Genomic DNA, 18,431 nt, shown 5'->3' with positions numbered 1-18,431 from the left:
TTGTATTATTTCAAGAGCCGTGTGGAATCTCATGTTTAATAAGAGGTCGTAACAGAGGTCAATATGGTCCAGAACTGAAATGATACTTGGTTCCAAATCATGTAGTTCCCTTCTTCCAATTTCAAGTTGACCTAATCGAACAGATTCTGCAGCTCAACTTGACTGCTTTGTAACCTCTGCGAAATTGACCCACTTATTTCTGTAGAAGACAGAGTTTAAAATCTGAGAACATGTTATACTCTGCTAAGTGAAATTAGAAAGTTGGTTTTCTGGAACAGTGGATGTGTTTGAGGTCTTTCCACTGGTTTAACATTTCAGGTTGTAATTCTGAGTTTTCATGCATTACTATTGAACCCATTTCTGTCAGCTCTCTATTCACCATTTAGCTATGTGAAAAGCTATATAAAGAATAAACATTGAGTCATTAAATCTATTTTACCTCCTCTTTTTTATTTTCAGGGAGAATACGCGGAACAAAAAAATTCTGGAAATCATTTATGTTTGTTTTAGTTTGGGGGTAACTTGTTCATTTATTTGAAAATGTTCTTTACTCTTTAACATAACGTTCCTGATTCTCTCCTTCAAAAAGACTGCAAAAGGGCAAGAATCAATTTACCAAATCTATTCTATGTGGCAAACAAAACTTTAAAGAATATAGTTTTATAATAAAATTCCCATTAGCATCAATATAAATTAGAAGTGGCATTTTTTCAGCAAAAATCATGATATCTTAAAAATCTAGTAATCCGTATATTTAGCAAAAGGCAATTAATAGCAAGAAGGAAGAAACTCAGGACCAGAGCTATAAGAGCAATGCACACAAACATTTCAGTAAACACATCTGTTCATGCATTTCTCAACTTATAAAACTCTGAACGTTTTAAACAATACGGTGGGAGAGAGGCAGGAAGTATATATTAAGATTCCCAGGTCTTTTAAACATGCAATTTAAAGCATTTCTTTTTAGCAATCATTTTCTTTAATTGCCTGCTGAGCGATCTGGGGTAAGCCTCTCTGCTTAGATTTTGTTTTTATGTCTTTCGATAACAAGGATCTCTTTTCTCAGCAAATTTGAGAGTACCCCAAGTAGGGTTGTATAATTTTAAGTACTTTTTACGTATCTGACTCAAAGACAGTGATTGGCTGCTGATATTTTTGAAATACAGGTCAATTTAGCATTGAAAAATAAACATTTTTCCAAGAAGGGAAAAAAGGAAACCTCTGCAGCGTTGACAAATAACGAAGTGAGATTAGAGAAGCCACAGGAGTCAGCATCTTTTCCTTCCTTGGTGCCAAAATAAAATGGTAAACAGATTTCCTTTTAAAAACTGAATATCACATCCTAATATTCTCCAAAGAATATTGTACATTGTAGACCCCAAAAGCAACAGAAGAAAAAACAAAATTCACCAAATACAAAATAGGGCTCTCATTGAACCAAAAATTAAATTATATTAAATTTTAAAAGAAATTCATATGTAAACTCAAAATGGGGGGAAACATTTGCAGAATATGTTATTTCTCACTAATTGAGTATTCCTTTCACTTTGGTTTTTTTTTTTTTGAAATTTCTGTACTTAAAATAAGAAACATTTAGGGGTTGGTCTCATAGTGTAGTGGTTAAGTTTGGCATGGACCACTTTGGCAGCCCAGGTTCAGTTCCCGGGCGCAGACCTACACCACTCACTGGTGGCCAGGCTGTGGTGTTGACCCACATACAAAACAGAGGAAGATTGGCACAGATGTTAGCTCAGGGCAAATCTTCCTCATGAAAAAAAAAAAAAAAATTCATAGGCCAGCCAATGTGGCCCAGTGGCTAAGTTTGGCAGGCTCCACTTTGGTGGCCTAATTTCAGTTCCCAGATGTGGACCTACATCACTCCTCATTTAGTGACCATGCTATGGTAGCAGCTCACATACAAAAAGAAGATTGGTAACAGATGTTAGCTCAGGGCAAATCTTCCTCAGCGAAAAAAAAAGAAAAAAAATGTTTAAATGATAAAGGAGTAAAATCAATAATCTAAAAATATCTCAAACAAACCCATAAAAACCAAATATTTCCAGAAAAAAATGGATGGCAATAAAAAACATGAAAAGATAATACCAGAAAATAAGAAATTGAAACCGTTAATTAGCATACAAAACTATCGTCTCAACAGTAATCAAAATAACATAAATTAAATAACTTTTTTCTCTTGATTGACAAACAAAAAAGTGACTTTTACATAATATGTTTTGTTATGCATGTAGGAAAATACAAATTTGCTTGCATTACTAGAAAAATAAAAACTTTAAAATTTGTTTCAGGGGAATTTTGAGCTATTTATTGAACAGATTCCTATTTATTTCTTCTATCCCAGCAAGTAGGCTTCTAAGTATTTATTCTACGGATATCATTGTTCAAGTGTGCAAATATAGATGAAGAAGCGTGTTGATCACAACTTGTGTGTATTAGACCTAAGTCAAGACAATCTAAATGTCCTGCAATAAGTTATATAAAGTTATGATGAAAATGTCTATTTCGTATTTGGTGATTTGGAAGACTACGATAGATTAATAAGTGAGAATAACAGGTTATAGCACTATATGTAGAGTATCATCATATTTCTCTTAAATACACGTGTGCAAATGTACATAATATACACATGTGTATATGTGTATATATGTATCTCTGTGTGCAGAGAAAAAGAGAGAGAGAAAAAAGCTATGCCTAAATGGTAAAATGGTGACAGTGGATGGTTATCTTTGGCTACCTAGCCCTGGTGGTCTAGTGGTTAAGATTCAGTGCTCTCATTGCCATGGCTCAGGTTTGTTTCCTGCTCAGGGAACGACACTGCCCATGTTGGGTGTCATATTGTGGCTGCTGCATGTTGCTGTGATGCTGAACACTATGCCGCTAGGATTTCAAATACCAGCAGGGTCACCCATGGTGGACAGGCTTCAGCAGAGCTTCCAGAGTAAGACAGACTAGGAAGAAGGACCTGGCCACCCACTTCTGAAAAAATTGGCTATAAAAACCCTGTGAATAGCAGCAAAACATTGTCTGATACAGCTTGAGAAGGTGAGATGATGGGGCAAAAAGACCGGACAGGGTTCCACTCTGCTGTACTTAGGGTCACTAGGAGTTGGAATCCACTTGGTGGCACTAACAACAAAAGTCTGTGGCCAGTTGGCTTATAGTCTTACTTGTACTTTTAAATAATCCTAAAATAGCCCAGATTACATGTGTAACAAATTACAATGATAAATAAAGTTGGAAGTTTCTTACATGGAAAATTTGATCATCTACTCTAAGAATACTGATAACACACTATGACATCTATCATACCCTGAAGGATTTGGCAGTATGGCAGACACAAGACCTAGTACCAATTGCCTACTGCGCAGGAGGTGGTACAAAAATGGTCCTGCTTAGGGCTGGCCCCGTGGCCGAGTGGTTACGTTCACGCGCTCTGCTGCAGGCGGCCCAGTGTTTCGTTGGTTCGAGTCCTGGGCGCGGACATGACACTGCTCATCAGACCACGCTGAGGTGGCGTCCCACATGCCACAACTGGAGGGACCCACAACGGAGAATATACAGCTATGTACCGGGGGGGCTTTGGGGAGAAAAAGGAAAAAATAAAATCTTAAAAAAAAAAAAAAAAATGGTCCTGCTTATTCTCTGGTTTTAGAACATATATACTCTTTTAGCTCTCCCTGCCCCCCATGGGGTTGATAGCTTTCTTTATGACATTTGTACATTATTTCCAATCCTACTTGTGATGGGCCATGTGATTAGTACAGGTTAAGAGGTTACACTAAATTTTCTCCATTTAATTTATGTTACTAGGAATAAACAAATAGTGTTGGAGCTTTCATTTGTAAATACTGAATTAAATAGCACAAACTCACAGGAAATAACTGTCTTGAATCAGTGATAAACAAAGTGTTCACTAGTTCTTCTATTGAAAGGCTGTTAGAGAATGAATGTTTGCGTCTCCCCCAATTTATGTGTCGAAGCCCCAGCCTCCAATGGGATGGTATCTGAAGATGGAACTTATGGGAGGAAATTCGGGTTACATGAGTTTATTAGGGGTGGATGCTGTTCCTAAAGGACTGGTGCTTTTACAAGAAGAGACACTAGGGGGCTCATTTTCTCTCGCTATGGACTTGTACCAAGCAGTGGTCATGTGGGCACAGCAAGATGGTAGCCACCTCCAAACCAAGAGAAGAGGCCTCAGAATGAAACCTACCTTGCCTGCGCCTTGATCTCAGACTTCCCAGCCTCCCACATTGTGAGAAATAAGCTGCTGTTGTTGAAGGCACCAGCCTACCGTATTCTGTTATGGCAGCCCCAGCTGACCAAGACAGAGCCACAATCACCTGCAGAAACTGGGGTGGGAGAGCAGAAACCATGAGAGCTGTAGGGGAAAAGAGAGTGAGAGAGAGCCAGAGAGAAGGTTGCCCAACCTTGCTCTTTTTCCCACAGGAGACGAGTGTCCGTGATGTAGTTCATTTTCTGACCTGAAGAAGCAACAGAAAAGAAAGTTTGCTTATCATTTTGCTCCTTTGTAGACCTAACCCAAATTTGACTTCCTTCTAAGTTTTATGGGAGTCATGGCTTTGCAATAGACAGAATATTGATCAGAGCAAGAAATGAAGAATTAAGCCAATATACTTCAAACACATTAAAACAGACTTGTCCTGGCCATCTGATGGAGAGACTGTCACATGGTGTCAGATATTTGACTTGTTGTAGAAATAGATCCAATAACCAGTTTCCTGTGGTTTGAAGGACAGATTGTACTTATAAATATTGTAGCTATTTTATTTATTCACAAGGTTTCTTCAGGGTATTATCTAAAACAATGAACTACTTTGAAAGTGTGATTTTTAAAAATACGAACCAGAGCCAGCCCTGATGGCCTAGTGGATAAAAATCAGCGTGTTCCGCTTTGGCAGCCTGAGTTCAGTTCCCAGGTGCAAAACTGTAACTCTTGTCAGTAGCCATGCTGTGGTGGTGGCTCACATGGAAAAACTAGAAGGACTTACAACTAGAACATACAACTATGTACTGGGGCTTTGGGGAGGATAAAGAAAAGTAAAAGAGAGGAAGATTGGCAAGAGATGTTAGCTCAGGGTGAATCTTTCCCAGCAAAAACAAAACAAAAACAAAGAGTTAATGAAAAGACCATGCGAGTACTGCTAAGATTGTAAAGATGGCAGCAGAGATGCAATGACCAACTGATAAACCCACACTGGTGTTTAAAGGGAAGGCTTGAGATCTACAGTCAAGTGCTAACGCCATATCCACAGTCCTGCTCGTTGCTCCAAAGGAAGTTTCCACCTGGGTAAGTGTCTTCGGAGCATGCTTTTTACTCTTGAGACTTGCTTGGCTCTGTTTCACAGCACTTCTCCAGCATCCTGTACCTAATTGACTGCTACAAACTGTATGAGCTGAACTCACATCCTGGCATCTACCCATCAGTAGCCAGTAAAAGGCGAACAGGTGAGAACATGCTCAAAGACCCAGAGGGTGGCTGATGCTGCAGCATTTCAAAGACGCTGTAGAAAGGAGACAGCAGAGGGGAATCTCCTGTGCTTGTGTCTGTGGCACAGTCCTGTGCAAACTTCTCTTTCCGCTTCTAGGTTTTCCTCTGAAATGGACTCCATCCAAGAGGTCGCCATCCTTCACAGTCTGTCCTGTAGGAATTTGCTCATATTCCTTTGTTTCCTTCCTCCCTTTCTGGTCCAGCTGCTGCAGGGAACCTTGAATTCTCTGCCTCCACTCGCTGCCCATGTTGATCCACTTCTCAGTCGAAGGGTGACAGTTACCTCTCCTGGCTGCGTGACCTGGTTTCAGTTTACTCATAAGGTGTTCACTTTTTGACATCTGTAGAGGGGATTTAAGGCCACAAAACATGTGCATTACTCTATAGGTATTAAATAATATTAAACCAAATGCCTGTAGACATTGGCAATATATTGCCACTGGAATTAAGCAATTTTTGAACACCCTTTTTTATTAAATAATAGTGTTTCTCTTTTTCTGCCGTGAATGCTTGACTAACATTAGCTAGGACTGGATGAATCTTCTATCTCTCTTCAGAAATGGCAGTGGAAGGAGAGCAAAAAGACCTGATGTACCTTGTGGTCTCATGTCCAGATAGTTGTCTCTTTTAAATGTTTTCCTTTTTAAAAATATTGTCATGATGCTTAAAAGACATAGCTGATTCCTTTACATCTTGCTTCATATATACTTACTAGAAATATACAGAATTTGGTTTGATCAGGAATTAAGTGATTTGTATACTGACCTGAATGCCAAGACAATATTTCTAATAATATTTCTGTAATGAAGCTTTGAATACCAAATTTCCCGAAAGGCTTTTGGTAAGACTCTCGCAATTCAAGGAGTGACCATAAGCCTTTGTCTAATTCTTGTATTCCTTATATATATCTATATATTCTATTTTCTCCAACTCTTTTGGAGCAGGAGTCATGCGCTACAATTTTATATATCATCTACAATGTCTAACTCAAAGCTACACATAGGAATGTGTTAAATGCATAAATGTTCAAAATATTCGCTGCACTATATCAATGACTTTTCTCTTCTATTTTTTGCACCCTTTCTCAAAATAAGTATCAGATCACTTTAAAGATTCTTTCATTTTTAGCTAAGTTTCTGTACTAGCTTACAAAAATAGAGTGAAAAATATACATTCATGATAGTAATATGAGACTAAGAAAGTAAACTGCTACTTTCTTCTCTATGGTAAGAAGGTTTATTTTTCACATTTCAGTTTAAATTATTTCCTTCCTGAATTTTTCTAATTCAGTTTCTTTGTTCTTGATCCTTTTTACCATCAGCTGAATGTGTTGCCATGAGCTTTGCCTTCCTGAGCTCTTCCCAGGGCTGCTCCATACGCCTTCAATCTAAGAAAGAAGTACCTCCTGCTTAGAGAGGTACTTGTGCTCACATGGGACTTGGCTGAAGCAGAAAGAAAAAGACCCATGTTGGGTGGGCTTGGCCCACCCTGCAGCCAAATTGCCTCCTGGAGAGAAGTGTTCGCAACTCCTCCAGCTTGGAAATGCTTCAGACGACCCATGGAGAGGTAGGTGGGAATGGGGGAAGTTTTCTCAAAAGGAAGTAGGGCGTAAACATTATAATGATAACGACAGCTTTCCCTGGCTATTTGCACAATTTATCCTAAAAGGAGAAATGAAGAAGTAGATGCAAAAGAAGTATGGCTTTCAAGTCGAATGTCCATTGTCCGTATCTGAGTTGAATCATACCTGCTGGGTTCTTTTCCAGAGTAACCAGGTTAATTTCAAAGCCTTCAATCCTCACTAAGTAAATATGAGAAGTTTAACAATATGTGTGTTCCTTTAAAAACATGTCTTTCTCCTTAAGAAAAGCAGGGTAGAGGGAAGCAATATACAGAGTTATAAAAACGACTCTAAAGGAAACCAGTGATCCACAGCAGGGGATGGCGAATGTTGAAATTCTATTTCTACTTTTCAGCAAATCCCCTAAATTCTCTGCCTCAGTTTCATCATTCAAAACATGAGTATGATGATCTTTTTCAGCAGGTGATAGACTATTTTTTCAGTCTTAACTAATATTAGTCAAGCATCATAGCAAAAACTTCATTATTATTTAACAGTAAAGGGTGATCAAAATTACTGAAATCTATTGGAAATATTCTGCTGGAATCCGTAGGCATTCAACTAAATTTTATTTAACGCCCACAGATCGAGTGCACAACTTTAGCTCCTAATTCCTGCCAGAGATGGCAAAAAGTGATTACCTTAAGACTAAACTAAAACAACACACATGAGACGTCTCATCAAATTGGGGGCCGGGGAGGGAGGACTCTTGATTTCCATAACTAAGTTTTGTATGTAAAGTTAAAATGACTTAAAAATATTAGGAAAGAGGAGTATTCTGGTCTTTGGGCCATTCACCAGTTTTATTTGGCTACCCTCCAAAAACGAAAGCAAAAAATAAAGGAAGATAGAAAAGTGATGCAATTATAAGGCATTTTCTTTTAAGTCTCAAGTCTGCTTTTCCAAAAAGAAGTACTGCTGTGGTCTGAACGTTTGTGCCCGCCCCGCCGCCCCCCCAAATTCATCTGTTGAAATCTTAGTGCCCAATGTGATGGTATTACGAGGAGGGGCCTTTGGGAAGTGCTTAGGTCACGAGGGCAGAGCCTTCATTAATGGGATTGGTGCCTCATAAAAGAGCCCCTGGAAAGCTCCCCAGCTCCTTCTGCCACGGGAGGACATGGCGAGAAGTTGACAGCCTGCAACCCAGAGGGCCCTCACCTGACCATGCTGGCACCCCCATCTCGGACTTCCAGCCTCCAGACTGTGAGAAATAAATTTCCGTTATTTATAAGCTACTCAGACTCAGTCTGTGGCATTTTGTTATAGTAGCCTGAATGGATTAAGACAGGTATGTATATGAAATAAGCTCTTTCATAGCAAATCAATTGCTGATGAGCTCTCATGGTCCGTAGATTAGCAACCTGGGCAACATCTAGAACCACATAGCTTGGTTAAATAAGATCTAGCGAAGAATCTTTATTCTTAAATTCCTCTTTGGGCTGGAATCCTTTCTTAAGAAAAGCTATTTTACGGTTTTAGGCAGCCGTGATGGCAATTCTCACAGATGATCATAAGAGAGCACTTTTTCATTGATGTAACTTCTGGAGCATGAATCTGTTATCACACAGCTCAGATATATACCGGCAACAAACACCGAAGCGCCGACCAGCCCATGCTGTGTCGTTTAAAGAAAGTCTCAAACCATGAAAAACAATCATATTTAACAATTCCTTTGAGAATCTGTTGAAGAGGTGGTGGATAACTAGAAAGTACATCTTGTGTGGGGTTCCACACACGCCTGCAGCTGCATAACCACGGGGACTTTTCTGTATTCCTCTTTTTGGAATCTCAACGGAGAAAGTTAATTCTTGTTATCGATTATAACTTTGAAAGGCTGTGGCATTATTTTAAATTTTTCAAAATTTTTTGTAGATGTGGTAATGTATAAGTTGAATGTATTATTTTTTAGAGCTCTACTCTCCAAAGTAGGAAATGCCAAATCATAAATTGGCATATGGGGAGAAAAGTGAGAATTTCTGTTTCTATTTGTTTTTATATCATTCCTTTTAAAACTCCATCTTGTTATTTGTTTATGACGTCTAGATATAATAATATATTTAAAGTTCTTTAATGTGTAGAATGCATTGTTTGAGAATTACAGGTATGAGATTGAAATATGATTATTCAGAGGCAAGTAACCTTATGTTCACATACGCAGAATTGCCAACTGGTTATATAATTATTAGGCTCAAGGTTATTAAAGGTTGAAGTTAAAGTGAGAGGAAAATGTTGTTGGACTGCGGTGGCATTTTTCCTCCCTTCCTCCCTGGGGAGGAAGTAAGATTTAGCTCTCTTTCACTTGTAGCTGAATGAGAGAGTCTTCAAGGAGATCACTCGAGAAGACACATGGATTGGTGTCTGAATCATACCTGCAAAAATTTCTTAAGACTTTGATATTTGACAAATATGATATACCAACAAGTATCCCGAAACTGTATCAAAAATGCTCATAACGTACTGTGAAAGAATGTCTGCTATAGATGAATAAAGACAGGATTTATTCTAAGGAATCTTCTGAGCTCCCATTTCTCAGGCACCTCCACATACAAGGCCGTATAAGGGTTTAGTCTGAGGGGTGCTGTTAGACTGCTTTGCTATGTTTTTGCTCTCCAGATTCCCACAAGGGTAATAGATGGATCTTTCACCCCAATGCAGGACTTATCTGTCTATCAGACTGAAACAAGCACTGTCTCCTTATGTCTGCTCATGCATGTGCTGAAGTTCACAGAGTTCCCCAGAGGACTCTAGAAGTCCTGTAGCTTTGTCTCTAAATTCGATTCTCCTTGTCTTATGACCCCTTTGTCCAAGTCTGGATGCTTTCAGGGACAGCCTTCTCAAGGCAACCAAACCAGGAACCAAGAAAAGGCCAGAGACACCAGAAGAAGACTGATGGGACTGTGAATTTCAGTTCAATGTGTGCTCCATTGTTTACAGAGTTGTACTGATAATAGAGGAAAAATTACTGGATGAGTATTAACAGTAACAAGAATAGCAAATTATAAAATAGATGCTCTTAAAATTGATAGGGACGTTAAGAAAGGAAACTATTAGAATTAAAAGAATGTATAATCATTAAAAAATAAAATCCAAAGGGAAGGTTTAACACAGATTGCATACAGCTGAATGAGTGGATTATATTATATGTATGAAGAAATTATCCAGAATGCAGTACAGAGACAAAGAGATGGAATGTATGAAAAAAGAGTTTAAGAGACCTGGAGGATAGAAAGTTCCAGCAGTCATCTAACAGGCATTCCAAAGAAATAGAGAGTTTGAAAGAATAGGAGAGGAGAGACAATATTAAAATGTATAATAGCTGATAATTTTCAAGAATTGTTCAAAGATAAATTGTTCAATTTTGGAAAACTTGAGGAATTTCAAGCAAGATAAATAAAATGAAAGTGACCTTTATGTCTACACTATAGTGAAAATGTAGAGCACTAAAGATAAAGAGATGATATTGAAAGCAGCTAGATTTTTCTAAAATCCACACTGAAAAGTATAACAATTAACGAGAAAAGCAAGGGACTTCTTAACAGTAACACTAGAAGCCAACAGAGTAAATTAATATTTTCAAAGTGTAGACAGGCAACTACTGATCTAGAATTTTATATCCAGAAAAACTTTTAAGAGCAAGAATGAGATCTACCCTTGGCATATGAACCATAGTTATTTTAAATTTCAGGTCTGATAATACCAAAATCTCTGCCATATCTGAATCCGGTTCTGATGCTCACTCTGTCTCTTCAAGCTGTGTTTTTTGTCTTTTAGTACGCCTTGTAATGTTTTGTTGACAGCTGGGCATGATGCATGGTACTGGCTCAGCAGCAGGCTTCTGATCCAGTAAGCTGTGATTTTCTATATTTGCCTGTCTCTCTAATTTGAAGGACAGAAGTTATTCCCTGTGGATGTAAAAATTCTCTGATGGCTGTAAAAATCAAAATAGAGAATAGAAAAAAACAGAGAAACACAATGAAACCAAAAGCTGGTTCTTCAAAAGGATTAACAAAATTGATAAACCTTTCGCTAGATAGACCAAGAAAAGAAGAGAGAAGACTCAAATCACTAGGATCAGAAATGAAAGAGGGGGCACTACTACCAACCGTACAGAAATTTCAAGGAGTATAAAGAAATACTGTGCACAACAGTAAGTCTTGAAGCTAACGAATCTGAGTTCTTCAAGATTATTCTTCCTTTTCAAAGATGTTTTGGCTATTTTAGATCCTTTGAGTTTCCATATAAACATTAGAATTAGCTTGTAATTTTCTTTGGAAAATCTTGATGGGCCCTGATTGGGATTAAGTTAAATCTATAGATCAATTTGTGGAGAACAGTCATCTTAAAAATGTTGAGTATTCCAATCAGTGATATGCTGGTAAATATTTAACAATGTACTCTCTGGGAGAGAGTAGGACTTAGATTCATAGCATTTGCCAATTTCTATAGAGTAAATATTTCCATCGTGGTTGATGTCAAGCTACCAACATGATGTCATTAAATGTGGAGTGAGGAATAAATGTTCACAATTATGTTTTGAGACATTGTGAACCTTCTCCAGGTCAACATGACTTTTAATCTGTGAACATGGTATTTTTCTTCATTTATTTAGGCCTGTAATTTCTCTAAAAAATACTTTATAGTTTTTAGTTTAGTTGCTTTGCAAATCTTTCTTTGGATTTATTGCTAGTTAATTGATTCTTTTTTTTTTGAGGAATATTAGCCCTGAGCTAACATCTGCTACCAATCCTCCTCTTTTTGCCAAGGAAGATTGGTGCTGAGCTAACATCTGTGCCCATCTTGCTCTACTTTATATGTAGGATGCCTGCCACAGTATGGCCTCATAAATGGTGCATAGGTCTGTGCCCCAGATCCAAACTGGTGAACTCTGGGCCACTGAAGCAGAGTGTATGAACTTAACCACTACACTACCAGGCTGGCCCCAGATATTTTCGTATTTGATATTTTTGTATTATTATAAGTGGTATTACTATAATTATTATTTATTTTATTTTCCAGGGTTTTTTTTTTTGGTGGAATAAAGAAATACAATTAACTTTTGCTCCAGTTGTGGAGGAACTGGAACTATGGTACATTGCCCATGGTTGCGTAGAATGATAGAACTGCTTTGAAGAACGATTGGCAGTTTATTACAGAATTAAATATATTTTTACCATACAAAACAGCAATTCCGCTCTAAATATTATCCAAGATGGAGGACATCATATGCTCACAAGTAACACTTCTACAAAAAAATTTTAAATTTTTCCATAATAGCCAAACTCTGGATAAAATCTAAATCTCTATCAATAACCAAATGGATAAACAATTTATGGTTTATTTATACAATGACATCCTCCTAAACAATGAAAGCAATGAACTACTGATACACTAACCAGTATGATTCAATTTCAAAAACAAAAGCAATGAAAGGTGCTCTGATTTTCTTTACTTTCAATCCAACAACAGAAAAAATTAATCTATAATAGTAATCAGAAATGTTTGCCTTTGGATAGTGGGAAAAATGCAAATCAGAACTTCCTTCGTAGGAAATGTTCTATATCTTGTTTTGTGTCAAGGTTACGTGGTTGCATACATTTGTCAAAATTAACCAAATGGAACCTTTTAATTCTGGCCTTTTATTATATGTAAATTACACCTCAACAGAATAATGCTCGGTGATTTATTTAAAAAAAATAGTTTCTTAATGTAATGAGGAACTGGAAAGCAAATGATGGATTTACAAAAAATAAACAAACCTCAAACATTGCATTCAGGATTGAAGGGAAAAATGTCTACCCTGAGAATTTGTAAACAGCTAGCACTATGGGAGTTTGCAACCTGAATTCATAATACTTCGATGATGTGAATGAAACCCTCAGGCTAAGAATTTAGTATAAAGTGATTCCAGGCTACTAGGATTCCCAGGGTGTCTGGGAAAACTACAAATCATTTTGGAAGAACTCAATTCAACATAGACCTCAAAGAAATTGCATTATTAAAAGTCCAAGAGATTCAGGCACAGAATAAAAAATAACATAAGCAACAAAAACTAAAGCAAATCTACCACACAAAACAAGGCGCTGTAAGACAGCATCAGCAAAAGTGGGAGTTAAACACAAGAAAATTAAGAAAATGGAATTATCAGATGCAGAACATACAATGAACATGTTTAATATTCTTAGAGAAATAAAAGACCGAAAGTATGAGTAAAGAGCAAGAGACTATAAAAAGATCAGATTTAAGAATAAACTTCTAGAAATGAAAAATATCGTAATTTAAATTAGAAATTTAACTATTAAAGGAAAACGAGTAAACTTGGGAAATTGGTATGTGTTATGGACTGAAAGTTTGTGTTTCCTCAGAACTCAAATGTTGAAACCTTATGCTCCAGCGTGATGGTATTAGGAGGTGGGCCCTTTGGAGGGTGATTAGGATTAGATGAGTTCGTGAGGGTAGAGCCCCCATGGATGGGATTAGTGCCCTTTTAAGAGTCAGGAGAGAGCTTGGTTCCTCTCTGCTCTCTGCCATGTGAGGACATACGAGAACAGCCATCCGCAATCCAGACAAGGGTTCTGATCAGACCCCAACCATGCTGGCACCCTAACCCTGGACTTCAGCATCAAGAACTGTGAGAAATAAATTTCTATTGAGTATATGCCACCCAGTATTTTGTTATAGTGGTCTGGACAAACTGAGACAACATGAAAACAATATGAGTACTCATCAGAGTTCCAGAAGAAGGTAAAAAGAGGATGAGGTGGAAGCACTGCCTACTCCTTTACTTACTTATTTGTGACTTTTGATGTCAACAATGAGTCAAAGTCTGATTCCTGGAAGAAATTCATAATGATTTTGAAATTTGTTTTTTAGAAAGAAAAATGTTTATTTCTGAAAGTCGATAATAACTGAACACATTTATTTTCTTTGATTAAATAGAAGTGATTATGGCCATGTGCAGATTCAGAACTCAAAATTTCAAAGAAATTTTCTTCATATACTAATGTTTTTGTGAGCTTTTAGTTATCACATCTTTATTTTTTAATTTATGAAATTTATTATATTCTTAGGAATGCAGATAACATAAAATAAATATTTTGAATTTTTAATTTTCTGAATTTATAAAACTCTAGGTGTCCTGTAAGTAAGTTACGTTTAAATAGATTTTTTTTCTTTCCATCATGATGGGTAACTTTCTTACTAAATTTGCAAAGGCTCAGATTCACAAGACAAATCCACTTGTAAAAAACAATATATATATATATATATATATATATATATATATATATCAGACAATCAAAATCTGAAGTCCTGTGTCCCATTAATTCTTTTCTTTCTCAACCTAAATGGCTTATTTACATGGAAAAGTTATGAAATGAAGCAATGATGACAATAAATGACACTAGCATTTTATTGGAAAACATTCCTCTTATACACCCAAAAGAATTAGACTTTTACAGGTGTCTTCATGCTCCGCATCAGGAAAAGATTCTTTTTGTGAGGAACTAGTTGCAAGATAGTTCAATGAATAGCTAAAGATCACAAAATGCCTCACACAAGTCTAGTCACTTCTTTTACCACCTGTATGGAAATTATCAAAATTATAGTTTGGATCAAAGAGGCACAGGAAACGGAAAGGGTACCGCTATTGAATTACTGTTAGTAGGTTCACTGTCAACATAACTTGATAGCTTGGGACAACACTGATCAAAAAAATTACAAAAGCAAAATGGCTTTATTGCAGATGGATGATTCTGCAGACATTATTAAGAGTGCTCAGTTGATAGCACTAATTAGAAGTCCTCAAGAGAAATGTTTTATAGAACATTATTAGTTCTGCAAAGACGTACCAAAACAAACTGAGTGTGAAACATTGAAAAAGATAAATGAATACTGTGAAACAAGGTATTAAACAAACACCACGTATATTTGGTATTGATGCTCCAGCTGAAAAGACAGGCAGACACAAAGGCTTTGTTTCAAAATACTTTGGGAACCCTGAGAGCCAGTCTTTTCACTGAATGTTTCCACTTGTAAAGATTAGTGTTATCAAAATGGTGAATCTAATAAATTAATATACTCTAGATTGCTTTAGCTCTATGTCAAAAATTTAATAGAAACGTTTCTGGATGTCCTTTGAAGAATGTTTGGTGTTGTCTAGAAGACACTTTTGGGCTGTTTGATTCCATGGGGGTCTGTACCTTTCACTCTTTGACCCATTTTGCAACTCTGTAGAGACGAGTTACCTTGTAGAGGGATGATGATGATGAAGATGTTTCTGGTTCAAGGTAATGCAAATTTTCCTGTTCGTAAAGATGCAAATGAAGCTTGGTTTCTTAGAGATATCACTTATTTCTTCCTACGTGGAAGAGATGATTCCAACTATTACACGTTGCTGTCCTTTGGCTCTTGGATCAGCGTGCATCTCTTGGTAAATTCTTGATGCCTGTGTTTGCCTTGATTTGCCTCTGTTCTTTGGACTCTTCTTTGACCCTGTTTTAGATCTTACCGAATCTCTCATTAACTAATAAACTAGAGAAAATCTTTGACATGTACTCACTTTATAGTTTTATAGGAGTCACAATTTACCTTCTTTTAAAAAAGATCCTTTAACAATGGGAACATGTTCCAGTTCCTCATTAAAATTTTAAAAGTTATTTTACCTATATCCTGTTAAATTAATTAAACAAGGAGACCATTAGACTGAGGTGGTTCTAATACCTTAGCAGCCTACAGGAGCAAACCAAAACCTAAGCCTGTAAATGCCTCAAAGATAAGAAATCAAAAACTAAGGACAACCAACACAAACAGCCAACTAGGCTTTTCCAAACAAGGCAACTGCTTAAGCTGCAGCCAATCAAATAATTTTCCTACCTTGCTTCCGCCTCTTTTCCATAAGTCTTTCCCCCAGCTCCTGTCGATGGAGCACTCCTAATCACTTCCAGTTTGGCTCTGCCCAATTAGGATTGAGTTTTGCTCAAATAAACTCTCAAAAAAATTTTTTTAATATGCCTAAATTTATCTCTTACTAGTTAAATATTTAATAGCTTCCATAGTATTTTCATTTTGTCTTTATCAAGTTTGTAAGATACAATGAAAATATAACAAAGCTTGTTTCACTAAGCCCAAAAGACAAAGGGTGCCCATATAATTTTTTGTTCACATTAGAATATTTTGAAACTGCTCTGATAATAATTATACTGGCACAATAGGCTGCACTAGGAGAGTCCTGAACAAACCAGCATGGTCCTGGACAAATCAGGATAGGTGATCATCCTACTTTTAAGGACCCTAAATCCCCTTTAGGTTATACCAGCATGCCATATAAATGTTACTGTTGATGTGTTCTGTGATATGAAAAATGTTGAAAAGTACTGCTGTAGAAGTTGACAGTATATAAACACACTATTGTTTATTTATTTCTCTGTTGGTGGGTATTTGAATTGTTCTCAAATTTTTACATTGCAAATAATCCTGCTAGGAGCATTTTTGTATATGCCTCCTTGTGCGGACATGGGAGAGTTTCCTTTGGGTATGTATCTAGGAGTGTCATTACTTGATGAAAAGTAGGACCGTGTTCAACTTTCCAGAAAGTCTCCAACTGGTTTTCCAAGGTGGTTGCGTTCATTTATACCCACACATCAGAGTTAGAAATGTTTCATTTCTCCACATCTTTGCCAACCCCTAATAATATTAGACATGTTAATCTTTGTTACATTGATGACTGTGAAACTGTGTCTCATGGTGTTCATTTGCCTTTCCCTAACCATAGTGAGTTTAAACATTTTGTATGTTGCTCATTCCCATTCTTATGTGAAATATGTATTTATTTGTCTGGCTTATTTTCTTCTGGCTTATTTTGTTTATCTATCTCTTACTGCTTTGTAAAATTTGTTCAAATATTCTCAGTAGTAAAGCTTTTTCAGCCACATTTGCTGCAAATATTTTATCCCAGCTTATAGCTTATCATTTCCCTTTATTTATGGATCTTTGGATATAAAGTTTTTAGGTTTGATGTTGTCAAATTTATCAAGTTCCTTTTTTATGGTTTCTGCTTTTTTGTATCTTGTTCAGAAACGCTCTCACACCCTGTATTGATAAAGATATTGTTCCATATTTTCTTTGAAAACTTTCAGGATTTCCTTTTTGCATTTCAGGTCTTTAAGCAACCTGGAATTGATTTTGGTTGAGGAGTAAGATGTGGTACTAATTTAAGCTGGGTTTTTTATTTTTAAAACAATAGGAATTTACTTATTTTTTGAGGAAGATTAGCCCTGAGCTAACATCTGTGCCCATCTTCCTCTATTTTATATGTGGGATGCTGCCACAGCATGGCTTGATGAGCGGTGTGTAGGTCTGTGCCCAGGATCCAAACTGGCGAACCCTGGGCTGCCAAAGCGTGATGTGTGAACTTAATCCCTTCGCCAGTGGACCAGCCCCTTTAGTTAGTTTTTTTCTCACATTAATAACCAATTATCTCAGCACCACTTATTTTATTGCTCATCTTTTCCCCACTGATCTAGAAGGTCAACTCTGCCACAAATAAGTTTCTATGTCTACATATTTATATTTGTGTTCCCTGTTCCACTAGTGTATTTGTCTCTCCTTATGGCAATAACACATAGTCCTACCGTAGTTTTATAATGCATTTTGATATTTGGTAGGGCAAGCTCCTCTACCTGGTTCTTCTTCAACATTTTTTGGGTATTCTCAAATCTTTGATTGCCCATATAAATTTTAAGCTAACTTGTCAAATTCCCTGCAAAATAGTTCTGAGACTTTGCATGAAATTCTATCAAATTTGTAGCTAAATTTGATTTTTTTATGTTAAAATTTGAATTGTATGAAATATGGGGCAAATTGAAATCTTTAGGATATTAACACTTGCTATTAATGAACACAGCATACTGCTTCATTTATTTTGGCATTTTCTGTTATCTTTCAATAAAACATCATTCTTTCCTACAAAAAGGGTATGCATACATTTTAAAGGATTAATTCCCAGTTACTTTATATTTTTGATGCCATGGTACATGCTATTACTTTTGTAAATTATATTTTCTGATTTTCATTGCTATTGTTAGAATCACAATTGACCTTTATATGTTGATCATATGTCTAGCAATCTTGAAGAATTATTATTAATTAAGTCCAAAAGCTACAAAGATAGAAACTATATTTTCTCCCTTACAGCTATGATCCTGGATGTGATGGGCACACATTAGACTTAAAATGTGGAATCAACATACCACGAGGAGAAGGCCACATGTCTAGTGTTATTGC

This window comes from Equus caballus, chromosome 31 (genome assembly GCF_041296265.1).
Source record: "Equus caballus isolate H_3958 breed thoroughbred chromosome 31, TB-T2T, whole genome shotgun sequence".
Lineage (NCBI taxonomy): Eukaryota > Metazoa > Chordata > Mammalia > Perissodactyla > Equidae > Equus > Equus caballus.
This window is presented reverse-complemented; position numbering follows the sequence as displayed.